The sequence below is a fragment of the Myotis lucifugus genome, unplaced genomic scaffold, assembly GCF_000147115.1.
Source record: "Myotis lucifugus unplaced genomic scaffold, Myoluc2.0 scaffold_6, whole genome shotgun sequence".
NCBI classification, from domain to species: domain Eukaryota; kingdom Metazoa; phylum Chordata; class Mammalia; order Chiroptera; family Vespertilionidae; genus Myotis; species Myotis lucifugus.
This window is the reverse complement of record NW_005871054.1, coordinates 17710152-17720194: the sequence shown is the minus strand read 5'-3', so window position 1 is coordinate 17720194 and position 10043 is coordinate 17710152. Positions and strand designations below refer to the sequence as shown.

At 45.5% G+C, this 10043-nt stretch overlaps 1 pseudogene; it reads right to left on the bottom strand.

Annotated features, from left to right (window-relative positions):
- Positions 1 to 254: 254 nt before the first annotated feature.
- Positions 255 to 568, bottom strand: LOC102419142 (annotated as a pseudogene).
- Positions 569 to 10043: the final 9475 nt, after the last annotated feature.

Here is a 10043-nt window from a genome sequence, read left to right as displayed (position 1 = left end):
TCTAGAGGGAGTGATAATTATCCAGCTCAGGGATATTTTTGGAAGAGATAAGATGTTGAAGACAAAGGTCAATGGGAAACACATACAGGGGAAGGGGAACACATACTATTATATGGGTGGTTGGAAGAGCAAAAGAGGAAGTGAATCTATGTGAACACACTTTAAATCCATAATAGGAAAAACACTCTGGACCTAGGTTGTTTCTGTTTTTTGTTTTCCTGAACAGGTTTTATTACCTACAGAAGGGATGGGGCTCAGTCCTTCTTGCCTGCTGCCTTCCTCATGACTGCAAGAACATTGCTCAGCTCCTTTCTTCCTCTTGGCACGGATGTGTGTCCCCACCCTTTTCTTGATGAATTTCAGGCCCTCTTGTTCATAGAGACCTTGAGCAGCTTCATGGTGTGCCACTCATAGAGGGCAAAGCCATACACCTCTCAGATCATGTCCTGCATGAACTTGGTATGCTTACTGAGGTGCCCATGGTAACCACTGGGCCTCAGCTTGCTCACTTTCTTGGTCACCTTGTGGCCCTACTTGAGGCCATGGCCATGGGGTAGCCCAGAGCCATGGCTGCTACTCCTCAATGGCTGTTGTGGTAGAAGGACCAACAGCTGTACTTATTATACCTTGCACCATAAACCTCAAGAAAATGTTCAAGTGGGAAGATAAAAAAAAAACCCCTAAATCACCAGAAAACAATGTCTACATGTCATTGTAGACACAAGAGCAGGTTCTTTTTGAGCAACTGTTAAGCATGGAATCCAAGGTTTGTGTTGGGGTGGAGTGTGTGTCCATGAGGAGGGCAGAACCAGTCTTGGCAACCCATCCCTTTCCTATAGATCAGTGGTTCTCAACCTTCCTAATGCCTCGACCCTTTAATACAGTTCCTCATGTTGTGGTGACCCCCAATTTCATTGTTACAAATTGAACATAATTAAAGCATAGTGATTAATCACAAAAACAATATGTAATTATATATGTGTTTTCCAATGGTCTTAGGCGACCCCTGTGAAAGGGTTGTTCGACCCCAAAGGGGTCGCGACCCACAGGTTGAGAACCGCTGCTCTAGATACTGGGCTTTGCCATTTGCCTCCCAAACTTCTTACATTGTGCCCCTTCAGTTCACCAACCCCTCTTCCATGTAAAAACTCAGTTACAGGCATGGTGTACTGGTAAATGTCTTAACAATTGGCTATTCAGAAAAAATAAACCTCAAATTTATAGCATTTGTCCTTTCTGTAATACACATACTCCCACCATGGCTGGTGGTAAGCTGCCTTGTAGCATTACTGAACACAGAGTTGGGAGGTGGTCCAAAGTGGCTCCAGCTAACCACTGGAAATCCGTGGGAGAAAGAGCAAGAAGGAAAGCAAAAGGTCAAAAGGTCACCAGAGAGTGAGAAGGAAAATTAAGTGGATGAAGACATGGAGTTAACTTTCATTGCTGTGATTCAGAAGCATAGCTTCCTACTTCAAGTCCAAGGGTTTGCCTCATCTCCTTGGCTCTGTGCTGCAGATCTGGCCATTGTGTCCCATCTATGTCTCAGCTTCAACTTTATTGAGAACTTTATGTTGTAGCTTCAAAAGAACCAGAAACTCAGCAGGAGAAAAGGTTGTAGGACAGCCAGAGGAACTCATGTTCTGTATTTACCGAAGCATCTTCCATAAACAGTGTCCAGGCTCTGGAATGCTCACACCCACTCTTCATGGACACGCCACACCCCACGCTCCCCTGCCTGAGTGTAGTCTAATGACTCCCACCCAGCTTCCCCAGGTGTACACACCCTGCTTCTCTGGCCAGAGTTCAAGCCCTCACTTGGTTTCCTTGGACATCATCCAAGAGCTACATACCTGTCTTTTCTGGGAGATTTCCAGCTGGCACAAAACTTCCTTCCCTTGGGGATAGTAGCAGATAATGCACACCGATATCTAACGCTGCAGGCACTGGCGGACAGCTTAGACCTGTCCCCTGCCCACAAGCACTGCCTTGGGAGCTCAATGTTGGTTTCTTAAAGGCATGAACCAGGGGCATCATCCCTTCTGGGCACCTCCCAAGCTGCAAAACCATTACTTTCTGTTTGTTGCAGCTCTGGATCAGCTGAATCACCCCCTCTTCACCTTTATTGACAAATCACACTCCTGAATTTCCCATAATAGCTTTCTTTGCTCACCTTTTACTTTTTCTTAGAAAGCATCCAGTGCTAAGAATCCAGCTCACTACAGACAGCCCAAATGAATGCTTCTTAACCTGCCTGAAAAGTAATTTTTTTGGAACCTTATCTTTGGTGATTTTCAGGAAAGAAACATTCCCACTAGCAGGTTAAAAGTCTTCACTTTTGCAGTCCTAATATCTGCTTGGAATGTAACAGCTTGTTTAATTCTCTCCCCAGATGAATGGACCGTCATCTTTAGATTTATGATTTGCTTTTTATTTCTTCTAAAATAGAAATAGAAACAGAAGTAGTGAAAGTTCCCTTATCTCTGTCTGTCGGAGCTGGGGCCCCTTGTCTGAGGATTCCAGCCACCCAAAGCAGCCACTAGTTGGGTTTATTACTTTTAGTTCTCATTCTCTCTCCAGGAGGTTTTCTCCTCTGAGCACATAAACACATCACCACCCTTTCTCACAAAGTCAAGGCCAGCTGACACAGATGAGGACAGTTTGCACTGACAGAAGCACCCCAGGTGGCTCAGCTAAGTCGCCACAGCTTTTGTGTCTTCTTCCCAGATTGGCCAAGGCACTGGGGCCAGGGGTCAGTGTGTCCTTCCTGCCAGCTGGGGACTTACTCTGCCCTTTGAGTGTTCCATCCAGAGTGAAGCCAGAGGTCTTCAGACTGAAAAAATGCCTTTAATTCAAGCCCAAGTTATGCAGGAAGAAATCCCAGCTTCTGTCAAGCCTTGGTCAGAGAGGCCAACCAAGCTGGAGCATCCTTGACCTTTCTTCTTTCTCCCAGATGCCCAACACACTTATGTCCAATTTTTCCTCTAACCCTCCACAGAGGGTTTCATTCTGTGAGGCCTCTGGTGAGTTGGGAAGGCTGCCAATCTGAACACAAAAATGGAAGTGCCTGAGGGGAGAGATGCTTCCCAAATTTGTGGTTGTCACAGAGATGAACATCACCAAATGGCTCTGAAAGAAAAGATAAAAGGCTTAACATTGTAAGCAGTTCTGAGATTAGACTGTCTAAGCCAGTGGTTGCCAACCAGTGGTCCACTGGTGGTCCGTGAGGTCTGAAAGGTTGGCGACCACTGGTCTAAGCAACTAGGTTCAAAATGAGGCAGGAGCCATCGCAGAGAACACTCTGCAGTGGGATTGCTAGCGTTATGATCAGGGTTCCGGGGAACTATCAGAGAAGGCCAATGGGAGCGGGCACTAATGAGTCCATGACTCAAACCCAGGAACGGGTAAGACCATAGCAACTAAAGTCATACAGAGGTGGCATGCTGTGTAATTGTAGCAACCCCTGGGGACAGGCATTGGGCCACAGGATCAGATTGGCTGACCCCTGCCAGTGAGCAGATGATCAGCTATTGAACTAAAATTTGGACTGTGAATACACCCAGAAGAATTCTTAGTACATGCACTCAAATATGTTAGCTCTCCCCATCTTTTATTAAAGCCCTTCTTTGGATGGAGGGCTAAAGTAGATGTGGACAGAAAATGCATAAGATCAATTTTACCTGAGCCTTGGGTAGTGTAGGTACTCAGAAAATGGTTTATTGATTGAAACGTAATACTAGTAGGGCCCATCCCCTGTCATGAGGGTTACGGTCATGGTCTTCTAAGAGTGAGGGATAGTGACAAATGTTCAGAATGTCCCACAACTACAGATGGACTGTCCCTCTGCTGGGACGGGGCTTTATCTGTTTATTTCAAAATGGTGAAATGTGAAGTGATAAGACATAGCACCAGGCATTAATATGTCTTGAAATCAAGGTAAGTGTGTCAGATGTGGGCATTAACATTTATCTTGAAATCAGGAAAGTAGCCTTTCCCTCATCCTCCTCTCTTCCAAAAATATCTTTCCAAGATATTCTCTATTGTTTTGCTCAGTGCAGTCAGGTCTTACTCAGTTTGCCTTATAAGGAATTACAGGGATTCAAGAGCTGTCGCCATAGGAAGTTTTTCCTACTGTTCTGCCTGAATTGCCTTCTGCTTAATTTTAGTTCATTATGCCCGTAAACTCAGGGAGGGCTTTATGGAGCAAAAGGCCCAATCATCGTGGGAACAATGAGTCATTCCAAGAACAGTGAACTGGGCTGGAAGGCAAAGGCCAACGAGGAGGGGTGGAAGCTGGGGGTGCGTGGGTTATTGAGAACAGTATCAAAGCAATCTCTCTTCTCTCTCCATTACTCCCACTAGGGGGTGCCCAGCATCCCAGAATAATCTCTGCTACTAGGAAGTTGAGGTTTGAGGTGACTGACTAATAGAAGGGTATGGGCTGACTCAGGTTTCCTACATCTGTGCCCTTTGAGAAGAGATCTGGGGGGCAGGAGGGGAGAAGGGGAGGGGAGGGGTTTCACTTTAGTTAGTACACAAATGCCTCTTAAGCTTTTGGGGATTCTCAAGCCATGAAAACCACTGGTCTTGAAGTCAGTGACTAATTGCAGACCAGAAAAGTCCTCCTGGGCCCAGCAGAGGTGGCAGCATATTTTACCCCTAGGGGTCAAGAAGTCGTGGGAATAAGAAATGAGCAGGGCTGAGGAGTTGGAGGTCAGGGATGCAATAAAGAGCAAGGATGTGGGGAGATTCTGAAACAGAGTGAGTAACAGGTGTGCATAACAGCCAGGGAGATGTAAGCTTATTTTGAGGGTCTCAAAACATCTAGGCCTTCAGAATGGCCACAGCAAAACTTTTGGTTATGAATAGTTTTGTGGAAAGAACATGGAACTTGTACCTTGACAGGCAAGAGTTCAAATTTCAGCTCAAGCATTCAGGAGCCATATGACGTTGGGAATTTAGGCAAGTTATTCAATCTCTTTGAATCTCAATTGTCTCATCTTCAAAAGGAGACTAACGAGACTAGGGTTATTTGAGAATTTAAAAAACAGGGCATGTAAAGCACTAAATAAATCTCTTCTTCCTTTCCTTTCCCCCTATTTGTAAATGACCGAAGGCAAAGAAAGGAGATGAATCTACTACAGTTGTCCGTGTATCCCAAGACCTCAGACACCAAGACAGACTGCAGTCCTGGGGCAAGAGGCTCCTCCTTGTGTCCAGGGATTTCTGCACTGCAGAGCTTCAGGGAAGGTGCAGGGCCCGCTGGAGAAGCCCTGGCCCCTCTGACCCTTTGGGCCAACCCTCATACTTTGCAGGCCTTTGGACCATACTTTAGAAACCAGCCCCCGACTAAACCTATAGAGGTCACCATCTGGTCCTGAGGCTTTCCGTGGTGGAGGATGAACTTGTTTTGCCCACAGAGGGCCAACGCCTAGAATTCAGGTGTGGTGCTATCCGGCATCACCAGTCAATCCATGCGAATGTGACAATGACTCACCATTCTCTGCAGCACAATTTTCCAAAGTATGGGCCATAGGCCCCTTGCACCAACATCTGCAGGTGAGCTTGATAAAAATGCCCCCTGACACACCTGTGCAACCAGACCCACCAAGTTTAAATGCAATGGCTTACAAAGTTACCAGCCCCGGATTACACTCCAACGTGGAAACAGAATGCCGTAGGTTTCCAGAGCAGTCTCTAGTGGGGGAAAGTTGGGGCCCTTGAGCAGACTTCCTGGTGCTTTGGAAATCATACCCTGCAGGTGTTTCTGACCCTGCCTATTTATAGAGCCAACTCTGTTCCTAGGCACTTACTTCCCCTGGAACATCTTAAATGTTGTTGGAATCATCGCTGTGAATGTCACAGGAGACCATTTCTGTGGATACCCGATGAGACAGAGTGTTTTGGAAAGGTCAGTTTGATTCACTCTTGAGCACAGTAATAACCTGGCTTTCTGTCAAGGCGGTGGGGGACGGGGGAGTTTTGGTTCTTGTTTCTGGGGATGGGTAGCCCAGGATAAAAGCTGATCACCAGCTGCCACTTCCTTTGCATCAACTGGACACTTGCTGCCCGGTTAGCAGTGTTATGACAGGGTGGGGGGCAAAGATGACCCCTTCCTCCAAAGCTGTGAGCTCGGATCTAGAGAGAGGTGGGCTCTGGACTCGAACAGGTTCCACAGGCTTCCTCTAGACAACAGGGACTGCACGAGCTGGCTTTTCGGAAGGAACGTGTGACTGAGGGTCACTCTCTAGAGAGACAAACCTTTCAGACTTAGACACACAATAGTGGCAGCAGCTTCCGCATTATTCTGACTGGCTCCTATAGCCCTTGGAATAAGAGGGTTCACTTTGGCTTCTGGGGGGTAGGGGTCTCTGCACTGTAGAACTACAGGGGTGTCCAAGACATACTGGGGGCTGCAGAGAGAATTTACAATAAAGACTCACATCAGCTTCAAAGTACCCCAAAAAATGAGCATACAAATGCTACAAAGATCGTTGTTGCTACCTTAATTCTTTTCTGTGGGAGATAAATATCGATAAAATAAAAACAAAGCAGGTCATTGTATAGCAAATGTCACTGTCCTAACTGGCCTGCTGGTTGACCCCTACAAGTCAAGGGTGGGGCCGTGTGGAGCTGGTTTCAACCTTCTTCCTTCAAGGGGGGGCTGCGTCCCTACATGGGGAACTGTAGTAAAGAGCTCCCCTCCACAAAGCATCATCTGCACCCGTCCCAGTCTGTTCTTTCCCGTTTTGTTTTTTAGGAACAAGGGGATTCGGCTGACTCCACGGGAGGTGGCTCCCGTCCCTAATTTACTGTTCCATTCCTAAGGCTTCACCCTCCTGGGCTCAGTGTGAGCAGACAGGAGCACAGGAGGCTAAAACCACCATGGAGATTCAAGTTCACAGTCACAGAACTGCCCCTCCACTGGGCCAGAGGCAAAGAAAAATCCCAGCCTCTTTCTTGTGATCATCTGGTTTTATTGAGCCTGGAAAGGAAGTAAATTCCAAAGGCAGGAAATGACCCAGAGACCATAACAACATGTGAAAAGCCAAGCCGGTGCTTCCGTCACTTTGTTTCAAACTATTCTAATCTGTGTCCCGGGAAGCCTAACCCATTACCAGATGGAGATCTGTTTTCAGTCGCCTCTTGGCATCTGCCACTCCCGGCTGGTGACATTTGCACGTTTCAGAAGGCAGACCTGTGCCGACATCTTCAAACTTCCGGAGAGGTGCAGCCCCAGGAAAGTCCTTGGGTCTCTGGCTGACAGCACCAGCCATCTGACGCGCTTCGTCTGCAGCCGAACTGCCGCTGGCCTCCAGCCTAGAACACTAGCACACCGTGTCTGTTCTTGAAGATTTGCAGAATCTGAAATCAAAATGCCCCATGTTGCCAGAAAAGGCAGGCTCCCTCCCTAATCCCTTCTCACCAGGCTTTCCTAGCCCGATGAGTCAGGAAGGAAAAAAATGTGTCTGAAGATCTGGGGGTGGTCCGGTTTCACTTCTTCTAAAAATGTCCTCCCCTTTCCCAGTGTGTGTAATGGTTAGGGATGCGGTTGTACTTTTTCTCTGGTCCTTCCTCTATTAGCTCTCACTTGGAGAGACCCTTCATTTACCACTCATGAAAGCAGCTCTGCAAAAGCACCAGGCCCTCTGATGAGGAATTAGTCACTCACTGTTGCAAAGAAGTTCTGACTTCACTTCTATCCCCAGGAGCAAGGCAAGAAAAAACTCCTACCTCTTCTCTCAGAAGGAACCATCATTCAGCTGCTTTGTTCTGGTCCCTGGGGCCTGTATTTTCCTAGGCTTTTAATTTTTCCTGAACACCGAGCATTAGCCTTCCCATGAAGGCTGTGTGCCAGCTGGATTCTAAACACAATGATCAAGGTGGCTTCTGGGATACCTGCTCCAAACAGGTACCCTGTTAAGAGCTCCCCTCCCCCAGGTAATCAGAAAGTAGAAAGTAGCTATAGTTGAATGAATAATGCGCCTAACTCTTTCAACACATTCAAATGTTAAACAGATGAAAGTATAAAGAATCCAATATATTTGTTGACATCTGGTTCTCAGAAAAGCTCCAGCAAGAAAGAAGTGGGAAGTTCCACATCAAGCTGGGGAAATGGGAACAGTGGTGGAGGGCTGCCATCAGATCCCTGTCCCTGTGCGCAAAACCACTCTAGGCCACTGTCTACAATTGTGTTCTGTTTGTTAGGAGAGAGGTTTTAAAAAGTATGTTCTGCCCAGCCATGGTGGCTCATTGGTTGAGTGTGGACCTATGAACCAGGAAGTCACGGTTTGATTCCCCCTTGGGGTACACGTGCCTGGGTTTTGGGCTCCATCCTCAATGTGGGGTGTGCAGGAGGCAGCCAATCAATGATTCTCTCTCATCATTGATGTTTCTATCTCTCTTTCCCTCTCCCTTCCTCTCTCTGAAATCAATAAAAACATATTTTTAAAAAATGTTCTGATAAGCTTGGATTTCTCCATGGAAAGGGAATATAGTCTCCATTACAAGACAGCAGGTTGATATCAGAGGCAGGTTGTATCCACTGTGGGTAGCTGGCAGTAGATAGAAGATAAAAGAAGCTAAGAGATCTTCATAAAAAGGGAGGGGAGAGAGAGAGTGAGCGAGCCTTTTTTGTTATTGCTGGGAAGAGACGGTCTTGTAGAAGATATAAGAGATGTATGTGTCTGTCTCTCCCCTTTGCTCTGCCTATGGAAAATGAGCCAGGAAAAAGCTAGAAACAGGAGACAGAGGGAGGCCGTCTTCCCAACTGTTGACAGCAGCCAAACAGGATAAATAGTTCATATTTTGATGATCTTGACAACAGTAATCATGAAGAGAAGGTATTGACCCAGATGAAAGAAATAGGCTTTTAATTTCAAGCTATGCTTAAGCCCCAACGTGTTCCTATTGGAGCCACTTACATTATCCAAGGGACTTTTGACTACAATGACAGGAATTTAGGGTAAATGAAATCATACAATTTAATAGAAAAATCAGGATTAGATTAAGATGTGATTGAGAATGATTAAAAATTAGTGGGAAAGGTACAAAATTATACATATTTTTGTACTGCTCTCAGTCTTGATCTAATTGTTAGAAAATGAACATAGTTGAAAACGGTATTCTTATTTAAATATATAACAGAGTCACAGATTTTGTTATTCTCTCTGGAGGCACATATTTGGGATGACTGGCCATTGGGGGTCTTCCAGTCTTTGCTAACCTTCACCATAGAAAAAGAACAGAGGAGGGAAGAACACAGCTTCTTGAGTGTTAGCTACACAAATGAGGGATCAGAATCAAAAATAGAAAAAGAATAGAACTATGAATCCTCAACTATGCTCCAAGTACCCAGGATACCATAGCAAACTCCTAGGGGCGCTGTGGCATATGTTAAATGTCAAGGAGTACATGGTAATACTTGACATCTGTTGGATGCCAGGTGAATGAACTACTAGGTCAAGATGATTCATAGTTTCAACATTAGATTGCTCTCCATTCCTTTCAAAGATGTCTTATCTTTGAGAAGTAGGGTTTTCAGCTGTTATAAAATGCAAGTACCGACTGAAAATCGGTGTGGAGCAAGATGTGCAGGTGGTGGTGTCTTCACAGTTTCCAAGATTTGAGATGATGTTCAGCTTACACACCCTTTTATAAGCAACTGTGGTTAAGAATAAAATTAAAATATTTGTCTTTCAATTTATGTATATTGGGTTTTTTTTTCAAACAGCTAAGTTATTAGGACCTAACTGTTGCATACACATTTCTGTTAGGTATTTCTTGTGGCCTAGGGGCTCTGTGAAAAAATTAGTGAGTCATGAAGATGCTGTGAATTGAGAAAGTTTGGGAACCTCTGAATTAGAGCAATACAAACTGTATCAATGGGCAAAGGTAGATTTTAATGGCTTAGGCCAGTAATGGCGAACCTTTTGAGCTCGGCGTGTCAGCATTTTGAAAAACCCTAACTTAACTCTGGTGCCGTGTCACATATAGAAATTTTTTGATATTTGCAACCATAGTAAAACAAAGACTTATATTTTTGA